The sequence below is a fragment of the Lipophrys pholis genome (genome assembly GCF_963383615.2).
Source record: "Lipophrys pholis genome assembly, chromosome: 12".
Lineage (NCBI taxonomy): Eukaryota > Metazoa > Chordata > Actinopteri > Blenniiformes > Blenniidae > Lipophrys > Lipophrys pholis.
The window spans coordinates 5,470,731-5,490,672 of record NC_137641.1 but is presented as its reverse complement, the minus strand read 5'-3'; the positions used below and the strand labels follow the sequence as shown (position 1 = coordinate 5,490,672).

Genomic DNA, 19,942 nt, shown 5'->3' with positions numbered 1-19,942 from the left:
AATGGTATATTGTACTTTCAGATATGAGCTCACCCCCATTGCTCCCTCATCCCACACACACATTCATTACCTGTGTAAAGTGATGAAACACACTCAACCTGCTGTACAAAATAATCCCTTTTACCAAATCCCACAAGAATGTAAATTGCCTGGAGATATAGTGGAAAATAATGTCTGGTCACTGAGATGTACTGTGACACTGTTCTACTGCTCATGTTGCTCTATGTTCTGTGTCTATTAAAAAAACAACTAAAGTTAAACAACAGATAAAACTGAATTCAGCGTTGCACATGGTGAATCAAACCAGGAAGAATGAAAGAGTTTGCCCTCTGGTGGTGACTTTGTGTCACTACATTGTTGTGTAAAGTTACAAACATTAACGAGTTGATGGGTGAAGTTACGTTCACATTCTATTCCATTGTTCATTTTTATTCACTCACAGACATTTAGAGAAAATGCCCAGCCTATTTTAAAAGTAATGTCTTTTCAGCAATAGTTATGTTTTCTAAGAACAATAATTTATCTCATTTCTGACGGAATTAACCCTGAAATGAACGACAACGTGTAAATATGCACACATAAAAATGATTTGTTTTCCACAGTGATTCATCACTAGTGATGTTTTTCAGGATTATTTTGCAGTGGTAGGAAATCTAAACGTCTGAAGGGTCCTCGTCGCCGCCTGGTGGACAAAAGTAGAAACTACAAGAACATAGAAACTGTCATGGCGTCCTCCTCTCATATCAAGGTTGGCTCTGGTCACTGGTTAGTTTATATTTGATCAATAAAGGTGTTCAGCTAAACAATCACAGGATCAGGAAGTTGTTTGAACGTTTGTCTAAATGACCTTGACGCTTCTTTTAGATGCGGTAACTTAAAGGTATGAACTCTTTATAATCTCCTGAGCATTTAGAAAGCTTAATAAACTAAAAATCTAACTCAAGGAGTCAAATGATAAATGATACTCTTTGATCATTTGTGAAATCAACCTCAGAAAAATGTCCCAACCCCCTTTTGTTTCTGTTCAATGAAAATATGAAAGTAAATTAATACATGTGAGTTTTTTTAACCAGTTCATGATTATTTACAATCACAATCAGAGAGAAACTGTTTATCCTCATGAATTGACTCTTGTTGATCGACTAGATATCCAATTTATTTTTCACAAACAATAAACTTAAAACCAAAGTGTCCCTCTCATTTCCTTTCTAGTTAATTTGGCACTTTTCAGAAAAAAGAAACAAAAAAGAACAATTACTGTCTATACATGCATGGAAAACACACTGAATTCGATATACACATGTAACACAACAGTCACTACAACAACCGATGCATTTTGAACTATACATGACCCACAGATACTTACAAAGACGAAAATTTCCCTAGGCTCAAGTGTTAAGAGCGACACAGCGTGTTCCTGTGAAGTTTCAGCCACGTTTCTGTAGTACTGCTAGCTTACCTTCACCGAGAGACAAAACAGCAAAGATCGTAGAGCGAGAGGAACACTCACTCTGCTACAACAAAAAACGATCCTCTACGGAGAAGATGAAGATGTGTCACTACATTAACTATTTAACTATAGCACACTTTTTAACAACCTTAGAAACTTCAGGACCATATAATGTCTTTAACCTAAAGACATGACAGTGTCCCTCTCATTTTCTTTCTAGTTAATTTGGCACTTTTCTTGACAAAAGGCCAAACAAGTTGATCGTCACACTGATGGATTAATATCTCATCTATTGATCAACTGATTGATGGAAAACAATCTTTAGATTCTTGTAAGTGCTGAGCTCTCAGCAGATTCTTTGACCTTTGGTAGTAAGTTCATTTTAAACGGTTGAATCTCTGTTGATTCTTTGACTTGGATGTGCAGCAGCACCGACTCCAAAGCACATTTTGTAGACGTCCTTGTAAAGCTTCACTTCCTCTCTTCCTGTTGTCCTTCTGTCACACATCAGCCCTGACACTGCCTCACTTCTTCAACCTCTCTGTGGACTGTCCATCCCTCTGGACGCTTGACCTCAGAGCCTCACCACCTCTGCTCTGAGCTTCTTCTCCTGTCTCTTCTCTCACATGTTCTGTCTTTTCTCTGCTGTGCAGACCTCCACCTCTCCTTTCCTCAGACCATTATGAAAAAAGGAAACGTCCTGGATACCATCAATGAAGTCACCATCATCCATGTCTTCACCTTCCTCATCCCCTGTGTCAGACCGGCTGCTGGACTTCTGGACTGACCCCTCCTGACTCACCCTCTTAGAAGCATGAAGTGTCTGTGGGGAGTCATTCTTTACTCCCACAAATCTTCCTGCTGCTTCAGCCACAAACTTAATAACATCTGACCTTGATTTCTGCTGAACCGTATGGCTGTTAACGCCAGCGTTTCCACTCATTTAGTTTTAGATGTGATAAAATTATTCTCAATTCTTTGATTTTCCATGTACGGACGATGATTCTGGACACATTAAAGATGCATTAACGTTTTGTAAATGACGTCTTTAAAGTCAAAATCCTGATTTTATTTATTTTACTTTAATATAATATTTTCAGAATAAAGTCAAACTTCAGACTTTTTAAGTCTCCAAGGAGAAACTCACCACTTTGATAACTTTTCATCTGGTGAATACAACTATGTACATGAGTCAATGTTTTATCAGCATTATCAAATGTCATTGTCATTGTTAATGCTCTCATTGCTGCACTGTTTAGCACTCTCGCTTGACAGAAGGTTGTGGGTTCAAATCCAGCTGGAGGTGTTTGTGGAATTTCCTTGTGTTTCCTCAGGGTTCTCTGGTTTCCTCCCACATTCCTAAAAACTGCATGTAATGTTAATGCTAAATGAAGTGTCTGTGTGTGTCCTGTGGAAGACTGATGACCTGTCCTTTTTCTTTTGAAACGTATTTTCATGGACGTCCATAAGACGTCCAGACAAGACGTGAAAACAACGTCCAAGAAAGACGTCTAAAAAACGTTCATTCTGGCTCGTCTGAGGACGTCTTCTGGATGTCAAATATTGACGTCTATATGATGTCCAGAAAAGACATCCAGACAACGTCCAAGAAAGACGTCTAAAAAACGTTCATTCTGGCCCCTCTGCAACTGCAACGTGAAATAAGTGTCGGTCACGCTGCTGCTTCAACCAATCAGGTTTTGATATTGATGCTCTTTTTTTTTAATTGATTAATTTTATTTTATTTTATTTCATTTTTTACTTTATTGCCCAAATGGGGGAACATCCAAACAGAGCAAACAAACATCAAACAACAAAAACAAACAATTTTAACAGACGATGCTCACAAATAATACATTAGTATAATCTTAAGCTCCATGGTATGAACTTATAAAGATAACTATAACAAATACAAATAAGGATGACATTATTTATTTTAAAAGAAAAGTATAATTAAAAAAAAAGAAAACACAAAAGGGACGAGGGAAGCAGAGGGTCTCATTATTCTTTTTGGAATAATTCTTTAAATAACTCAATAATTTTATTACTTTTTTCTGTGTTTATGTTACTTAGTGTTTTAATGTGTTCTTTAAATTCAATATAAAACTGAACATAATCTGGGTTTACCTTTGCTAATCTGCATTTGCGAATGGGAAATTTTCCAACTAGAATTATTAAATTAATTATAAATTCTATGTCTATATTTTTGTAATTAAAATATGCAATTACACTTTTACAATCAATTTGAGCATGATTTTAGTTTTACATAGTGTATAATTCTCAGTCCATAAGGTAGTTGAATAGGAACAGTAAAACAATTAATGATTAATGATTTGGGATTAATGAGTTTTTTTTCACTTTCTAAAAATTTGGATAAGTTTATATTTGTTAAATATATGTTGTGCAAAATATTGATATGTACTTGCTTAATTTTATTGACAATACAAAATTTGTATGGCAATAACCAAGCTCTCTGCCAATCAATGTCTGTTAAGATAAAATCCCAAAAGATTTTCCTCTGGGACTTATTCTCCTTTTCTCATAAAAACAGTTTCTTTTATGTTTATTACTTCAGTTATGAATCAAAATGTCTAAACCTTTAATAAACAGCAGGTTTTATGACACTAATAGATATTGGTGACTCAGGACCCACCAGCAGGCCTCGGGTGACGTCAGCGTATTCAAGCCCTCTGATTGGCTCGTCAGAGAGTTCACTCTCCAGCGCCAGCCGACTGCATCTGGAGGGAGCTGCATTAACAATATTATAGTTGTGTTTGTTTAATAGTGGTTTTGTACACCGACAATGGCTAAAGGAGAAGATAAAGAGATGTGGTAGCAGATTTATTGTCAAAACACTTTTCAAGTGGGACTTTTCCTAGAGGTCATTGGGGCTCCAAGCACACAGAGGTCCGGTACAATTTACTTGTGCTCACTACAGGTTCCATGGCAGGATTCAGGATTATGTTATTCGCCATTATATTATTTTCAAACCACGAAAAACTGACGTTTGTCACCGTCCACGGCCCCCAGGAATTCTGGGAATAACAGCGGCTTTTTTTATGAAGCTGAAACAGAAGGAGACTTAAACTTTGATTCTTTTCATCCATAAAGGTTTTTATTCTGGTGGCACGAGTATCAATCTGTGATGCAAAGGCTTTTTATACTGCATCTCTGCATGATGACCTGGTTTTTGTAGCCATAAAAAAGTGATTGAGGGGTGGATTGACTCAGACCAGCACTAGTGAAGGCCGAGGTCTGAAATGCAAGGCTGCCACTGTTACAATCTAATCCTACCATTTATAGGACATGCAAACACGTTTCAACTTCCAGCTTTTATTGAAAGATATAAATAAGGATGTGAGGATATAAACACTCTCATATAATATTTTTACATTCATCCATCTTTGCCATGATTATTTTATTGTTGTAAAAAAGTCATGAAAGACCAAAGATTGAGGTGAAAACTGTCTTTATTTTGTCAAAGCTTGAAGAAAATGATGATGAAAGAAGATGAATATTGATGAAGTCAGTTTGCTTTGATGATAGAAGAAAGTGAAAGAGGGTGAATGACAGAGGTGAGATCAGTGTGAGAGTAAAAGCAGTGTGAGAGTCCCAGTGAGTCCGGTCAGGACTGGGAACACTGGTCTCTCCTCAGTGTCTCTCTGAGGGGAGTCTGGGAGCCCCGGGTGGCCTCACAGGTCACAGAGCCCACCTTCCTCCACTGGTCTGCAGGGAGCCTCAGGGTGCTGCTCCAGCTGTAGAGGCCGTCCTTCTGCAGCACCCCGGGGCTCCTGCTCTCCTCCCAGCTGCTGCTGCTGCTGCTGCTGCTGCTGCTGTCCTCCACCTTCCAGCTCAGACTCCAGTCTGAGGGGAAGCCCTCGTTGGCCAGGCACATGAGCGTGGCCTTCCCCTGCTGCAGCTCCTCTCTGGAGGGGGGCAGCACCGTCAGGGTGGGGCGGGTATCACCTAGGAGACACCAATCAAATTAGAGGACAGGGAGCACCCAGCTGTCAATCAACCAGCACACACCTGGACAGCTTTAGTGGGAGACAGCTGATTTGGTCCTGGAAGAAGTTGCTGTCAGAGGCTTTTTCTGCTCCAGCAGTCACTCACTCACACATTGTTTCACTTCCCTTTAAGAAGCCTCTCATGCACATCAGCACAGAGAGAATCATCCAACACTTTGACCTGAAATACCTCAAACTACACAGGAAGGAACACAAGCTGATGTCTCAACGTTTACTCTTCATTTGCATCAACGTTATCAGAAAGTTTACACTTTACAACTTATGACTGGAAACTTTAACATGAACTTCAAATCTAAATTAATATTTTCAATTATTAGGAGCTAAATTTGAAAAAAAAACTGTGAAAATTATATCAAGAGGTTTTCATAATTTTATAACATTTATCATCAGTATTTTTATTTTACTGTAAAATAATATTAATTGTAAAGTATCAGCAGAAACAGAATTGGGAAACATTCTATAGAACCAAGAATAAATCCAGCTGTGATGAAGAGACACTCAATAAAACAAGAAGAATAAAACCTGCACACATTCCAACACAAACACATTTCAAACAGTGGACATGTCAACTAAAACTCAGCCCAAAGACAGACCAGTGCACCAGAAATGTCCCTAAATACACAGGTCAGTGTAAAAACAGCTTCAACATGAGACTGGTAGAGTTAAAACAGTGTGTTCCACAGCCATCAGGCTCTAACTGAGCACATTTAAAGACTGACAATATCTTTGGTTTTGTCATTTAATCCTAATGAGATTTTAATCCGGTGTAAATGTAAAACTAATAACTTTTCTCTGTGATCAAATTAAAGTGAAACAGAGCTGAGCTAAACTACATGAAATCAATGGAGATTAAAACTTGATCACTACAATAATTATTAAGAAAAAAAACATCTTTCTAATCTCAAATCATTCAAAACGAGGTTTAATGTATGAATTTGAATTATTTAGTTGAAAGTATTAAAAGGAGAATAAACTTACTTCCAACATCCAGTCTGGTTCCTCCACCGAACGTGTACCACAGTGATACAAACTCATTGAGCCGCTGTACAAAAACCTCTGACTGTAGAGAGACGCCACTCTCTGATTCTGAAACCAACAAACTCACCAAAACAACTTTTACCACCTGATCCTAACGGAACACAAGAGAACAGTTCTTTCATCTGCAATGTCTACTTCAAATACATATATTTATAGAGATTGTTTTAAACATCATTTTCTATTTTTTCTATTATGTCTATTGGAATTTATTCCTGAAGAGATTTAACAGCAAAAATAGAAAATGTAAAAAAATATAAAAACTACAGACGTATCTTTAATTATTCAGTTTAATTCCTTAATATTGTCATTAAAGTTTGAATCCAGAGTGAAAGTGAGAGATGAAAGTGATCCAGGTCCCTGTTGGAGTCAGTCAGAACATTTCCATAGAGCCACTTTGCATCAGCAGCACCATGCTCCAGTGCTCTGGGAGAGTTTATAGTCCTGACAGTTGAAGACTGGATGACTGACAGCCGTCCTTCATGACAACAGAAGACAGAGAAATCCTCCTCATCAGAAACATGAGTGTGATCTGCGTCCTCATCTGGACTCTCCTCTGCTGCTGCTTCACAGGTAAAGTCCAGAGAATCAAACTCCTCTCCTCTGTCAACATCCGTCCCTCTGAAATGAAGCCCACAAAACCATGAGGCTGCTTGATGTTTCTGTCTGTGTTTCCTCAGAGTCCAGAGGCCAGGTCACAGTGACTCAGCCTGCAGCAGTCAGCTCTGCTCTGGGAGCCTCCGTCACCATCACATGTAGGACCAGTCAGAAAGTTTATGTTTATGGTGCTGGTCACTGTTTAGCCTGGTACCAACAGAGAGATGGACAACCTCCTAAATTGCTCATTTACTACACCAACACTCGAGAATCAGGGACTCCAGATCGTTTTACAGGCAGTGGATCAAACTCTGACTTCACTCTGACCATCAGTGGAGTTCAAGCTGAAGATGCTGCAGTTTATTACTGTCAGAGTTTTCATTCCATCAACAGTCAGAGTGTGTTCACACAGTGAAAAACCGTCGTACAAAAACCTCCCTCAGTCAGACTGAACAGAAACTGACTGCTGCACACTGATACACTTCACTGAACACAAAGCAAATCATAAACTAACAAGATTATAAGTCTGTTACATTTATATTTAAAACTACATGGATTAACTGGTTCTTCGTTCATTTTCTAAGTAATCACTTATTAAAACATGGCTGCCCACAGTTTTTAAGCTTATAAACTACTTAAAAGAAAATATACAATTCAAAAATAATATAGACCTAAGATCGTGTGTTCAGAGTGGAAAATGATTGTTTACATGAAGAAGTCAATCAACATCTCAGCCATCCTTTTATATATATATACATACATTTACATAATTTCACCAGAAACATTTCCCTACAAGGAGATTTTCTGGCCCCTGAGACTGAGATTCCTTCACATTGTTGGTGGACTAACAGGCAGATGAGCTCAGCCACACATCACCATCAGCCTCCCAGAGCAATGTAAGATGACCAGCGCCCTCTGCTGGAGGCTACAGATCATTACAGAACCTGCTTCTCAGTTTTCTGGGCTCAGGGTCTTGCAGTACTAGAGAACTCACCTGGGTCCAACCTTTTTTTAAGAGGCAAAGCTGCAGAGAGTCGTCACTTACTAAGTCTCCTGTAGTGCAAATACTTTTTTCAGAGCATCAGGAAGATGTGCTGTCCTCAAGGCCTGGGGGAAAATCTGTACTGAAATGAACGGGTGTGGTTTGCAGTGTGTTGCTGCACCTCTGATCTGAAGATGGAGGTGAACAAGGTCATCAAAACAATATCTTAGAAACTCAAACATGACCCAGTTTAAAGCTTGTATGTACTCTATATGTACTTAGAGAAGACAAGTCAGTTTATTAAGAGTGCTGATTAAGGTTTACGAAGGATGAGATGTTTTAATATTGCAGACTTGTTCAGAGTGACGATCCTCACTACCAATCAGCAGACGTGTGGAAGAACCATGCTTCATGCTCACTGCCACAGACAAAGGAATTATTCACTTCATGTTAAATAACCAGGATGGACACAACAAGTGAAGGACATTGAATGTCCCACCTCTCACAATCAGGCACACTCAGAGGTGAGGCGGTTCACTGCTGCTTCAGCGTTTGTTTGGCTGCAGAACCAAACAGCCTTAAATGTGGGATCAAGCAGGGTGTCCATCGTCATGACACTCATGGTCTCAATGGGAGACAAAGACTCACTCAGCATCCTGGTCAGGTGGACACACAGCTGGAGGGCTTTGCATGCAGACTAGAGGACTGACTTTGGACCAGGACACTCTCTGCTCCTCTGAAGGTTCCATGGTGGCTGTATGAAAAGGAGAGAGCCCCCCCAGAGACTCTTTCACAGAGCGGTACTCCTCAGCAGAAAGTGGCGTGAGAGCCGTTCTCATTGACACCAGAGCAGCACCAACTGGCTCTCTCTCTCATCGTACAAGCGCTGCATCATGGTGGAGGTGCTGCTCCACCTGCTGTCCACCTCCTGCAGGAGCTTTAGTTGTGGTCTTGCCATGTGACTCTGCATTTGGCAGAGCTTCTCTTTTGGGACTGTGCTGGACTGGAAGCAGCCAACAATCTTTCTCGCCTTGCTCCTGATCCCCCCCAGCCCAGGTGTGTGATCCAGAGCTTTTTTTACAATTAGGTTGAAAACATGAGCGATGCACTTTGTGTGGCGCATCTTCAATATCCTAGAACATGAGATCATGTAGCTCCTGCATCAGTGACAAGACCTCTGACCTTCTTTTGGATTCCCCACTCCTCCATCAGAGCCCTCGTCATCTCAGCAATGTTGTCTGCTGTGTGGGATTCTGGGAAATGTCCCACTCCCAGCAACACCGTGGACAGTGTGTTGTGTTCATAAATAAAATGACAAGTCATAATAATAAATAGCATAATAAATACATTTAACCTCCAGACCCAAACGCTTCCATTTTTATTTTCTCATTTAGATTTATTTTGCTTTTTGAGTTGATTAGAACCCGATGAGTGTAAAAACAAAGAATTATCTTTTAACATGTTGTAGTTTCTGAGAAAAATATTGTCCACATATGAGGACGTTCGTTTTACATTTCAATAGAAAACAATAAAGTCACAATTGAGTAATGATCCAGTGGGTCCAGTCCTCTCTGTCCAGCACCGTTTCCTCCTCATGCTCAAGCTGGGCTCCACTAGGTGTTAGTGGAGGGAACCTCCATCACACCCCACGTCCTTTCTTGGACTGTTCTTGATGGCTTGGTCCTGGTGTCTCTTCAGGGACATTGTTTGAGACATCAGCCTCATCCTGCTGTGTTGGACAGCACTGTCTGGGAGTGCATGATCTGACAATGATCTGATCTGGGCCCAGTCATTCAATGCTCCATTCTCTGTATCTGTACATTTGTGTCTTCAGTCCTGAACACACATGATTTGAGTTTTGGTCTGACAAATATCACCGATCAATAACGAATGAATAAATCTGAAGAATTGAGTTTTTCCAGTCATGACCTGAGCCGACAGCGTGTGCCCAGTGACACCTGGAGCCGCCCAGCGTCTACCAGGTGTGAACCCGAGTCGTAGAGAGCTGAGGTGGGAAAAACTCCAGCCTGATAAGCAGGACCAGGCCAAGGGGGAATCAAAACTAATTCCTCAGAGTAATAATGGACGGCAACGTTTACTGGGAACCTGATCCAATTCAAAACTATCCAAATACTATTTAAAGCAAAGCACAACTTGCTGCCGGACGACATTCAGAAAATGTTCAGTGAGAGAGAAAATAGTTACAACTTCAGGGGAAAATTACTGTTAAAAACTCATAAAAAGGTTCTTAATGGAATATATCCCTCTGCTGATTTCCTAAATAAACGTTTTGGATTTGAGAACAATAACTGCTCCTTTTGTAATAGACATTGAAACTGCAGACCGTATACTTTATGATTGTATGTACTCTAATGCATTTTGGGATGATTTACATCACTGTTATCTAAACGTGTACCAGCTCCTGATTTCAAATGTGAAAATATTTTATATGGTTTAATAATTAAGAATTCTTTGCATGACATGTCCATCAGAACCATTTTGATTTTAGCAAAGTTTGTTGTACACAAAAATAGAATTCTAAAATGTAAACCACATTTTTTTGTGTTTCGCAAAGAACTGTTTTCATTCTTTTCATCATTGAAACACATGAAGAAACACGAGCTGTGAAACTCCTCAACCCGGCAGAAGATGGAAAACTCAAGGACAACCCCGAGCTCCTGGGACATTCCCCAAGGACAGAAATCTTTCTTTCTCGATTGTATGTCTTTTTCCTTTCTTCTCTCATCTTTGTTATTATGGTCTACCTTCACACTTATTCTTTCTCTCTTTTTTCTATTTTTATTTTGATTGTTTGTATCTTTTATACAACTGTTAACCTCATGATTGTTAAAAATTATTTCTCCTAATTAAAAACAAAGCCGCCCTAAGGAGGCGGGGTTTATCAGCAATCTGACCAATCACTGATTAACACCAGAGTGAGTGACATGACATTAAACCTATCAGCGTCATTTCATGTGAGACTTGGGGTGACTTTTGAATCGCTCCTGGCTCAGTGATTGGCTTAAAGTCACTTCTGGTTTGTTCTCACGTGATTCTAGAGACGTTGAGATGAAGACAACAAGCGGCGAGTCTCTGATTATTAACTGTCACATCTCTTGTAATTTACCGGTTTTAAAGAAGAAGTTTGTCTGAAAAGCTGCAGGTCAGGTTCAACTTTCTCCAGTTTAGTTATTTTTAAATGCACACAAACAGAAATGTGTTGAGGATTTTCCAAATGTGTCCAGGTTTGTTAATGTTTATAAGAGTTTAGATATGATCATATTTATTAATGACTGAAAATTTAAGAGCTTAAAAAAAGCCATTTATTTTTCGCTTCTTTTTTTGAGGTTTCTATCAAAACATTCTAAAATGATATAAAAGATGTATTGATGTGTTGTTTGAAAATATACCAGATATAGCTTTTGTTTTCCCTAAACTCAGACTAACTGTCATTCCAAGTAAATCAGCAACAAAACACATTTTCTAAAAGGGACTAATGAAGCTACTGTTTGTTTTTGTTTAAAAGTATGTTAATAAAACAGTCTTAATAAGTGCTCTCTATTCACCAGCTGTTTAAAAGAACTATAATGTTTTATCACTGGGGGCCTCTCAGTCTAAAAAAGACAAGATTGTTGTAATGTGGTTTATAAACACACTTACTTAAATGAAGTCAACATTGGCTGAAATTGCAAAATAATGAAGAGCTTATCACCAGCCGCCACTGATATATAATCACTGTTATATTTGTTTTGTACATATTCATAAATAAATAAATATAAACAGACAAAACTCTTTGTATGTGAGTCACTACCCTTCTATCACTTGTGACATATCACTTCTGTTTTGTGAGAAATTCTTCGATCGTTCAGTTTGACTGCTCATGAGTTCACCTGAGAGGCTGTGAGGCTCCCGAGATCCTGAAAGATTTACTGAGAGATCCTGAATGCTCACTGAGACTATTCACAAGGCTTTACCACTGCACCACCTGACCTGATCCTTTGGTAAGTTTATTATTTAATGATTTACATCAATACTGTGAGCTGAATGGAAAAAGTACAACATTCAGTGAACTTGCTCGACTCAGGAATGGTAACGCATCATCATTTTCTAAAAAACAAAAGATTATCAGTGTTTAATTACTGTAGAAAGTGTAGCTCTCTTTCGTGTCTCACATTGGGAAGGACCTCATCAGAAGCTCCTATTGCATTCTGCCAGCCATTCTTGACTGGAATCAAGTGCATCAGTGTAAAGGGGGCGGAGTCTCTCCCCCTATGTCCTGCTGCAAGCTGGACTCAACAACTTCACACAACTTCACCACAGGCTTGATGCTACAGCTCCTACATTAGTCCATTGGGTGCTTAGTGTGGCTGAGTCCCAGTACGGCTGGTTTTAAGCCAGCTGACCAGAGGGTAACATCTGCCCAGCAATCTGGGAGTCAGGATTTCCTTACTTGTGTAACCCCGGTCCTCTGAGTAGCATCAGTGAGAATCTCACCAGACTACCCTCCTTGCTCGTTTTTTGAATGACTGACAGCGCCAGTGTCAAGCCCTCTTGTTGATGGAGAGACTCCGCCCCCTGGACACTGACACACTTGATTCCAGGCAATAATGGCTTTCAGAATGTAATAGGAGCTTCTAATTAGTTCACGCTGTAGGCGTTCCCAATGTGAGACACTCACTCAGACTATATGGAGGTTCCACTTTACAAGTGCTCAAACCTTTTTCGCCAATAATACCTCCATACATTTTCTTTGCCGTGCTGATGTGTAGTCTTGAAAGAGGCGGCTTAAGAAGGGCAAAGTCTTGTGATCGGGGTTAATGGCACTTGTCGTCTTTTGACAGAAAAGACCAGTGATGCCGGTAACGCGTTACTCTCATATGACCACTTTTTTCCGTAACGAGTAATCTAACGCGTTACTATTTCCAAACCAGTAATCAGATTAAAGTTACTTGTCCAAGTCACTGTGCATTAATATTGTAGCGTCCCGCAAGACGAGTTTCTTGTTTGCAAAGCGGCTTTATTATCAAACAGAACCGGGCTCCTTGTTCTCTCTCCTCCAAACGTACACAGACACAAGCAGTGCATGCAGTCTGACCTGGCCCGCCCCCTTCTCCACTCTCAGCCAATCAGTCTCACTAACAGTGTGGTCAGGTGACACAAAAGAATTGGAACCAACCATTGTCATCAGTAAACCTTAACACTGCAATAAGAATCAGCCATTACGAACATTGGAATTTTCATGCAAACTTTTAGGTTTTCATGTTTAAGATTTCCTTACACACTGGAACAAACTTCCCCCTGACATACTCACCATTACCGACTTTGGCCTCTTCAAATCCAGACTCAAACCCATTTATTCATACTGGCTTTTAATCCACAGTAATATGGAGACATTTTGTTTTATTTGGTTTAATTTGATTTTACTCTATTGTTGATATGTCTTTACTCTTTATGAATACATGTTGATTGATTGATTCTATTGAAATTACTACATCTATAAAAAGTACACAATGCTTCAAGCAATATTCATGTGTCTTTTTGAAAGTATGCTCCAACACTGTGTTGACTCCACAGATGCGACGCATCATATCCACTGTTGGATGGCCGCGAGACGACGTGTTAAAGGTCGGCTTAAATACTCAGAATTTCTTTGAGGAAAGACGGTCAAGGCAGCAGCCCCAGGGTTGGACATTAAAGGTACTATTTGCTGTCTCTCTTTTAACTCTGTTTGATTCGAGAAAGTTGCGTACTTTCTTATTTCTACTGTCTTCTAGAGCTGTCATTCCTCCCTTCAGGCACCAGGTGGAGCTACTCAGGGCCTGCACACCAGACTGGCTGATCTTTTGAAGGTTTGTAAAATTTCTTGTAAAACGTCTTTGTTTCTAAACAAGTTTAATTCTTTCACTAAATTGCCTTGACTTTATTTTTCTGTCCCTTCAAGGCCCCTGCTGGAACCCAAACAGAGGATGACCCAGCTGTGGAGTATGACCGGATGTGTTTCATTGATTTGGTGGATAAAATGCTCCGCCCGAATGGTTGGGAAAGGATCACACCTGCAGAGCTACTTTCCCATCCATTCATTACAATGAGCCATCTCAATGTACGAGGCTTCAACAGATAGTAAGTGTGTGTACAAGTATTCAACATCATCGTGCAAAAGATACATGAAGTTGTTGAGCGTAATCATTGGTTATCTTCCAGTCTGGCATCTTCTATCAAAAACATGGAGGCCTGCGGCTTTTGGAGCTTTGGTGGAGGGGAAAATGTGGAGCAGCCGTCCTCCAGCACAACGAGCTAAAAGCAACACCAAAATGTGACCGGTGAACATCCTCCCTCTGAGCTGAGCGGCCAGGAGCAGCCCTCAGTACAAGTCTGTTTCAGAGGACCAAAGAGATCGTCTAAGAAAAGACATTTGGACCGTTCAGAGTGTGACAGCAGGTATTTGTCTGAACTTTATCCCTCTGATAAATTATAGTATTTTAAACAAACAGACTGACATGTAATGAACCAAACAATTTTTTTTCTTCTTTTGAAAGATCACTGGGAATAAATGAGGACAAGCTCCAGCGCACCACCTATGTCTGTACCTTTAACCCCAGGAAAAAGACCAGATTTAACCATCCCACAAGAAAACACGTCGGTAAGACAAGCTCTTAGGAACATCTTTGAAAAATTAAATGACTTGAGCAGTTGGATGGGCTTTACTTAACAGATAGTTAAATAGATAGTGACACTGTTTAACCAGCATTGATTTACTCAAACAAAGTTTGGTTTTTTAGAATTTATTTTGTGGCAGAAAGAGGAAATATAAAGTTAAAGAGCAGTGGATGCCATCTTTCTCCAAGAAAAGGAGACTATAAATCAAAAAGCATGGAGGTAAGATCACCAGAACTAAATGAGGATGAAAAGCAGTGCGACAACGTCTGACTACACCTCTCTGACCCACTGCTTGTCTCTGAACCCACTGTGAAATACTACTCTTTTTTTACTATTTACTATATTCTTTTTTTTATGTATTAGTAGAAAAAGTATTAATAGAAGAAAAAAATAAGCATTAGATTTAACAATTTATGCCATTTTAATGGATGATTGTTCTTTTTTCTTTATTGTACACCGTACATGAGTACCAGTACATTTGAGTTTAAGAGCCCTACTTCAAACGATTACATCAGAAAATTTGCAAATATTACTGATTTTCAAAGTCTAAAGTCGACATGAGAGAGCTTCTTCAAAGTAACATGACAGTGCTGAACACAACTCCACCATCTGAGCTTCAGATGGGATTGAAACTGAATTATGGTTCCGTTTTTGAGCTTCAATGTGGGGGAAGTGAACTATCGTCATGTTAAGGAATTGTTTCTGAACACAAGTAAAACCATCTGAGAGGGTTACTTTTTCAATCTTTTCATGCCCTTTTAATTAAGACATTTGGAAAATCAAGATTACACATGGCTGTTGTGTCATGATTCCGGGGGGGGGGGGGGGGGTTCTGACCCAAGATGCAGAACACACGAGACAGCGTTGGACAGATTTGAAAGTGAAAAAACTTAAAAGTTTATTGGGGGTTCCTTCAGCTCCCAGACTACCACCGCAGAGAAGCTTCTCCACGGTGCAGGATGGGAGAGGATGGCGAGGACCGGGAGTCCGCAGGGAAACAGGAACTGTTGCGAGCTCAGGGATCATCACCAGGGGGAATAACTCTGAAGAGAGAGCTGGCACAAACGACTATCCTCACAGGAGTACGGACTGGCGACGACCACTGGCAGCTCCAGGCTTTTAAGGGCGGAGCCGCTGATGAGCCACAGGTGAAACGAGTTATCCTCTCACACTCATGCGAGGGGGAGGAAGGAACACTGCACACAAAACAGAAAGACCACACCCACCAAAACAGACAGAACACAAAACTGCCAGGACCGGACCCACCGAACTCTGACATGTTGAGATATTCTCAGGTTAAACAGAGCTGATCATAACATCCACATCCTGGAGTTCATCAATACCGTTTATTTTAAAGTCTCTGGAAATCGTGAGGTTTCCAGGTGAAATATCTGTATTTAGATGCATAAAAAAACATTTTTTTGAAAAAGATAACATGACTATATGGATGATAATGAGACTGAACTGAAAGAGAGGTTTCACTGCTTGTGCAGCTTGTTGATACTCGATGTGACTGGAAACGTGTCTGAACTCACACAGCAACTCTTGAATGAGAACTTGGTGAGGCGCTTCGGCTCGGTTTGGTGGCAGAGTGGATTCTGGGTCGGGGCCACAGGCTCGCCGGCAGACGAGACGTGGGCCTGGATTAACAACGGGAAAAGGGGGAATTCAACGTAAGATTGTGCACACTCACACTTGGACATTTCGTTTCTACAAATAATTGTTCTGATTCAAGATAAATTTGTCTTTGATTTTTTTGCTTTTTGTTTCAACCAAAGACAATGGAGAAGTGGTCAGCCCAACCAAAGTGGAATTCAGAGAGGGAACTGTGGGACTTTTACTACAGTAATGATGGACTGAAGACGTTGTATAATGCAAACTGCCAGCAGCAGGTCTTCAACTGGATCTGTGAGATGGAGCGGAAGAGGACGTGAAGCCTCCATGAAAACCACTGTGTTATTACTTATTTTTCAGGTATATCAGCCCTTGGAACTTGGAAAGTTCCCAGTTGGAAAGTTCCCATTTCCCGGTTGGAAGTGTTCAATATACAAGCAACATTAGTAAACAATGAATACAGTCTTTGTTGTGTACTGACTTGATTCCTCCATGTATGTAAATGCTGCTGTTATCTAGTAAATGGTTGCATATGCTAAAATAAAGAGATCTGGTGGTTTTCCATCAAAGTAAAAAAATAAATAAAACAGGTTTATAACAGATTATTCTTGGGTTGAGTGAAATCACAGTAGTGGGTGTGAGCGATCAGAAACTTTCCAGTTTATCAAGCAGGACAGCATTAAAATGTATTTTAGCCCTTGGAGCACAGCCACTCATGATAATTCCAAATATGAATATAATTTTTTTTTAACTCTTCAAGCCTTTAACCATGACTGAATAACTGTTGTAGTAACTAAACGAATAAAAAGAACCTTTAAGATAAAAATCCTTGTCACTCATTATTGTTGAATTAAGTGGGAATCATGTTGTTTATGCGATCTCCCTTCAACTGACCTGCGTCCCCTGTGAATAATTAACACATGAACTTCAGTTTGTAAAAGTACACACTCTCCCAAACTCAAATACACACACAGGCAAAAGACCTGAGGAGGAAAAACAACAAAAACCTCCTCGGATGCAATCCTGGTAAACGAGTCCTCATCTTAACAGCAAACATGGACAACAGGAAAATATTCAATGGAGTTCCCAATGACACGTATGACAGACTGGAGTTTCAAGAGGAATCTGGTATGGATGAGCAGCCTGCCTCCGCAGAGCAGGAGAAGCAACACGGTCGGTGGCAGAGAGAAATCTCAACGCTCCTCCATGATGTCAAAGGATCTCTGCTGTAAAACTGAAGATCACTCTTCAGTTCTTAAAGTTTCTTGACTTTGGGTCTCCGATTTTATAAATAGTCCTTCCAGAAAATATCAAAATGTGTAAATCAGTGTTATAGTAAATTAAAATGTCAAAGTCATTTTACTTCAGGGGCCAGATGCAGCACAATTCAATCTGAAATAGGCAGAGCCGGTAAATAATAGCATTATGAAATATAAATAAATAACTGCAACCCAAAATCTGTGTATTTTACTCCAACAAAGTAATAACACAGTGTTGAGTTCACATTTAATAAGCTATAACACATGACAAACCTGAAATTTGAATAAATTAACTGTAGTTTTTAACATTATGCCTCAGTTCTGCATGTCTTTTACAACGTACAGATGACAGTGAATTTTTTATGAAACTATTTACATCTTCAAATGCAGAAAATGTTTGTCCACATGTAGCTGGAAGTCAGATACATAGTTGGTTAGTTGATATCGTCATCAGAATAACTTGTTAAATTCTAGAAATTATCTTTAATATTGACACATTTCTACATCTGTGTCCACAGACATTTACACTAGATGCCTCACAACTGGCAGGAACATACGTCAGTGCGTCCGCCATCTTGTGAGGGGCATTTGTCAGGACTTCAGCAACGATACAGCATCACTGTTCTGCTTTTGGTTGTACAAACAGACAAAATAAGGACAATGGACTGCATAGGATTACCTCCCACAGGTCGGAAAAACACATTTTTTGTTGTTGTACACAAACATTATTATTATATATATTGATTAGGATAGCAGATCAATTGATTGCACGTTGCACAAGCAGTGAATTAATGTGATAACACAGGACTCTGAACATGTAAATCCTTTTTCCTCACTAGGACCTCTCCTATGCACTGCCCACATGTCCTGATGCTTTGACAGCCAGACTCAGTGAAGCCATGGCCGAGGTGGAGAGTCTGAGGAGAGAGAAGAGGAATGAAAAGATGGAGAACGGAGGGCAAAGAGCACAGTGGGGGGTCTTCTGGAGGAACTGAGAGCGAAACATCTAATAAATGAAGAGCTGAAACAGAATATGTCATATAATATGTAATAATAGATAAATGTGTAACAATAAATAAATATGTAATAGGTAAATATGTAACAATTATTTTCGATGTAATATTAAAGGTAACTATGTAAAAATAAATGAAAGTATAATAAGTAAATATTTTATTGTGTGTAAATATGTTAAAAAAAAATCTAAATTTATTCCACAAAAAAGTTCTAACTTGTGCCCTAATGTACATGTTCATTGTACATAAAAGTCACATTGTGTGTAAATAAACTCTTTTCCATATATTTGTCATGGCTCCATCATGTTGCTGCTCTAAAAGGAGAGGACAGCGTCCCAATGTCCCATCTGCAAACTTCTTCCATTTCCTCTCAATACTTTCTATAAGTACGCTACATTAAATAAATAAATGAAATAATTTTTAATTTAATAAATGAAAAATGAAAGCAATGATTCTTCACAGTCATGTAAATGTATATTTGCGTGGTTTTCTTCAGAAAACACTTCGCTGTCACATAGACTTGTTTAGGCTGACGGGTCAGACTTGCCCCTCACAAGATGGCGGCCGCTCTGACGTATGGGAGCGGTGGGCGGACACAGGCTGCGTGGCGTCTAGTGTATATGTCTATGCTGACACCTGCTCCACTACAGACATAATATAGATCAGGCCTCAATTACTTCCCCCCGAGGGCCAAAATCAGAGCAGCATGCCAAACCAAGGGCCGGAACCATCGCAGGTTTTTTGCACGACGTCAGTAAAAGTTGTTTTATTTGCAAATGTTAGCTGATGTTACCATTATTACTATTATTATTGTTGTTATCATTATTATTATAGTAATAGTAGTCAAGGTGGTTGTAGTAATAATTTAAGCCTGGGATTTTAAAAACTGGTTTTGAGGGTCACATAAAAAAGCACTCTTGAAAAAAGTAAGTGTAAAACCAGCTATCTAATTATTTACACACAGAGAGAGAGAGACAGAGATCCAGGGAGGGATGTTCAGTTTGTTACTGTTTAAATTCCATAATTGTTGTTTCAGTGCTGCTTTGGTTTCTGTTCTTATTTCATCCATTTATTGTTTTTAATTGTGATCTGTTGCATTTGAAGTATAAAAACTGCTATATAAATGAACCTGTTATTACAATTGTTGTAATTTCTGTTATAAACACCAGTTAGATACCAAATAAACAAAAACGAATGAATTCACTCACCAATCAGTGAGAAAAGTGATGGGATGAAGAAATCCCTCTGATGTATGTTGCATCAGAAAGTCTGTTTCTTTAAAGGAGACATATCATGCTTTTAAATCC

General features: G+C 39.5%; 1 gene segment (V, D, J or C); it reads right to left on the bottom strand.

Annotated features, from left to right (window-relative positions):
- Nucleotides 1–4,903: 4,903 nt before the first annotated feature.
- LOC308117417 (immunoglobulin kappa constant-like) lies at nt 4,904–6,560 on the bottom strand. The segment is given in 2 exons: nt 6,457–6,560; nt 4,904–5,416 (listed from the first exon to the last, which is right to left on the bottom strand).
- Nucleotides 6,561–19,942: the final 13,382 nt, after the last annotated feature.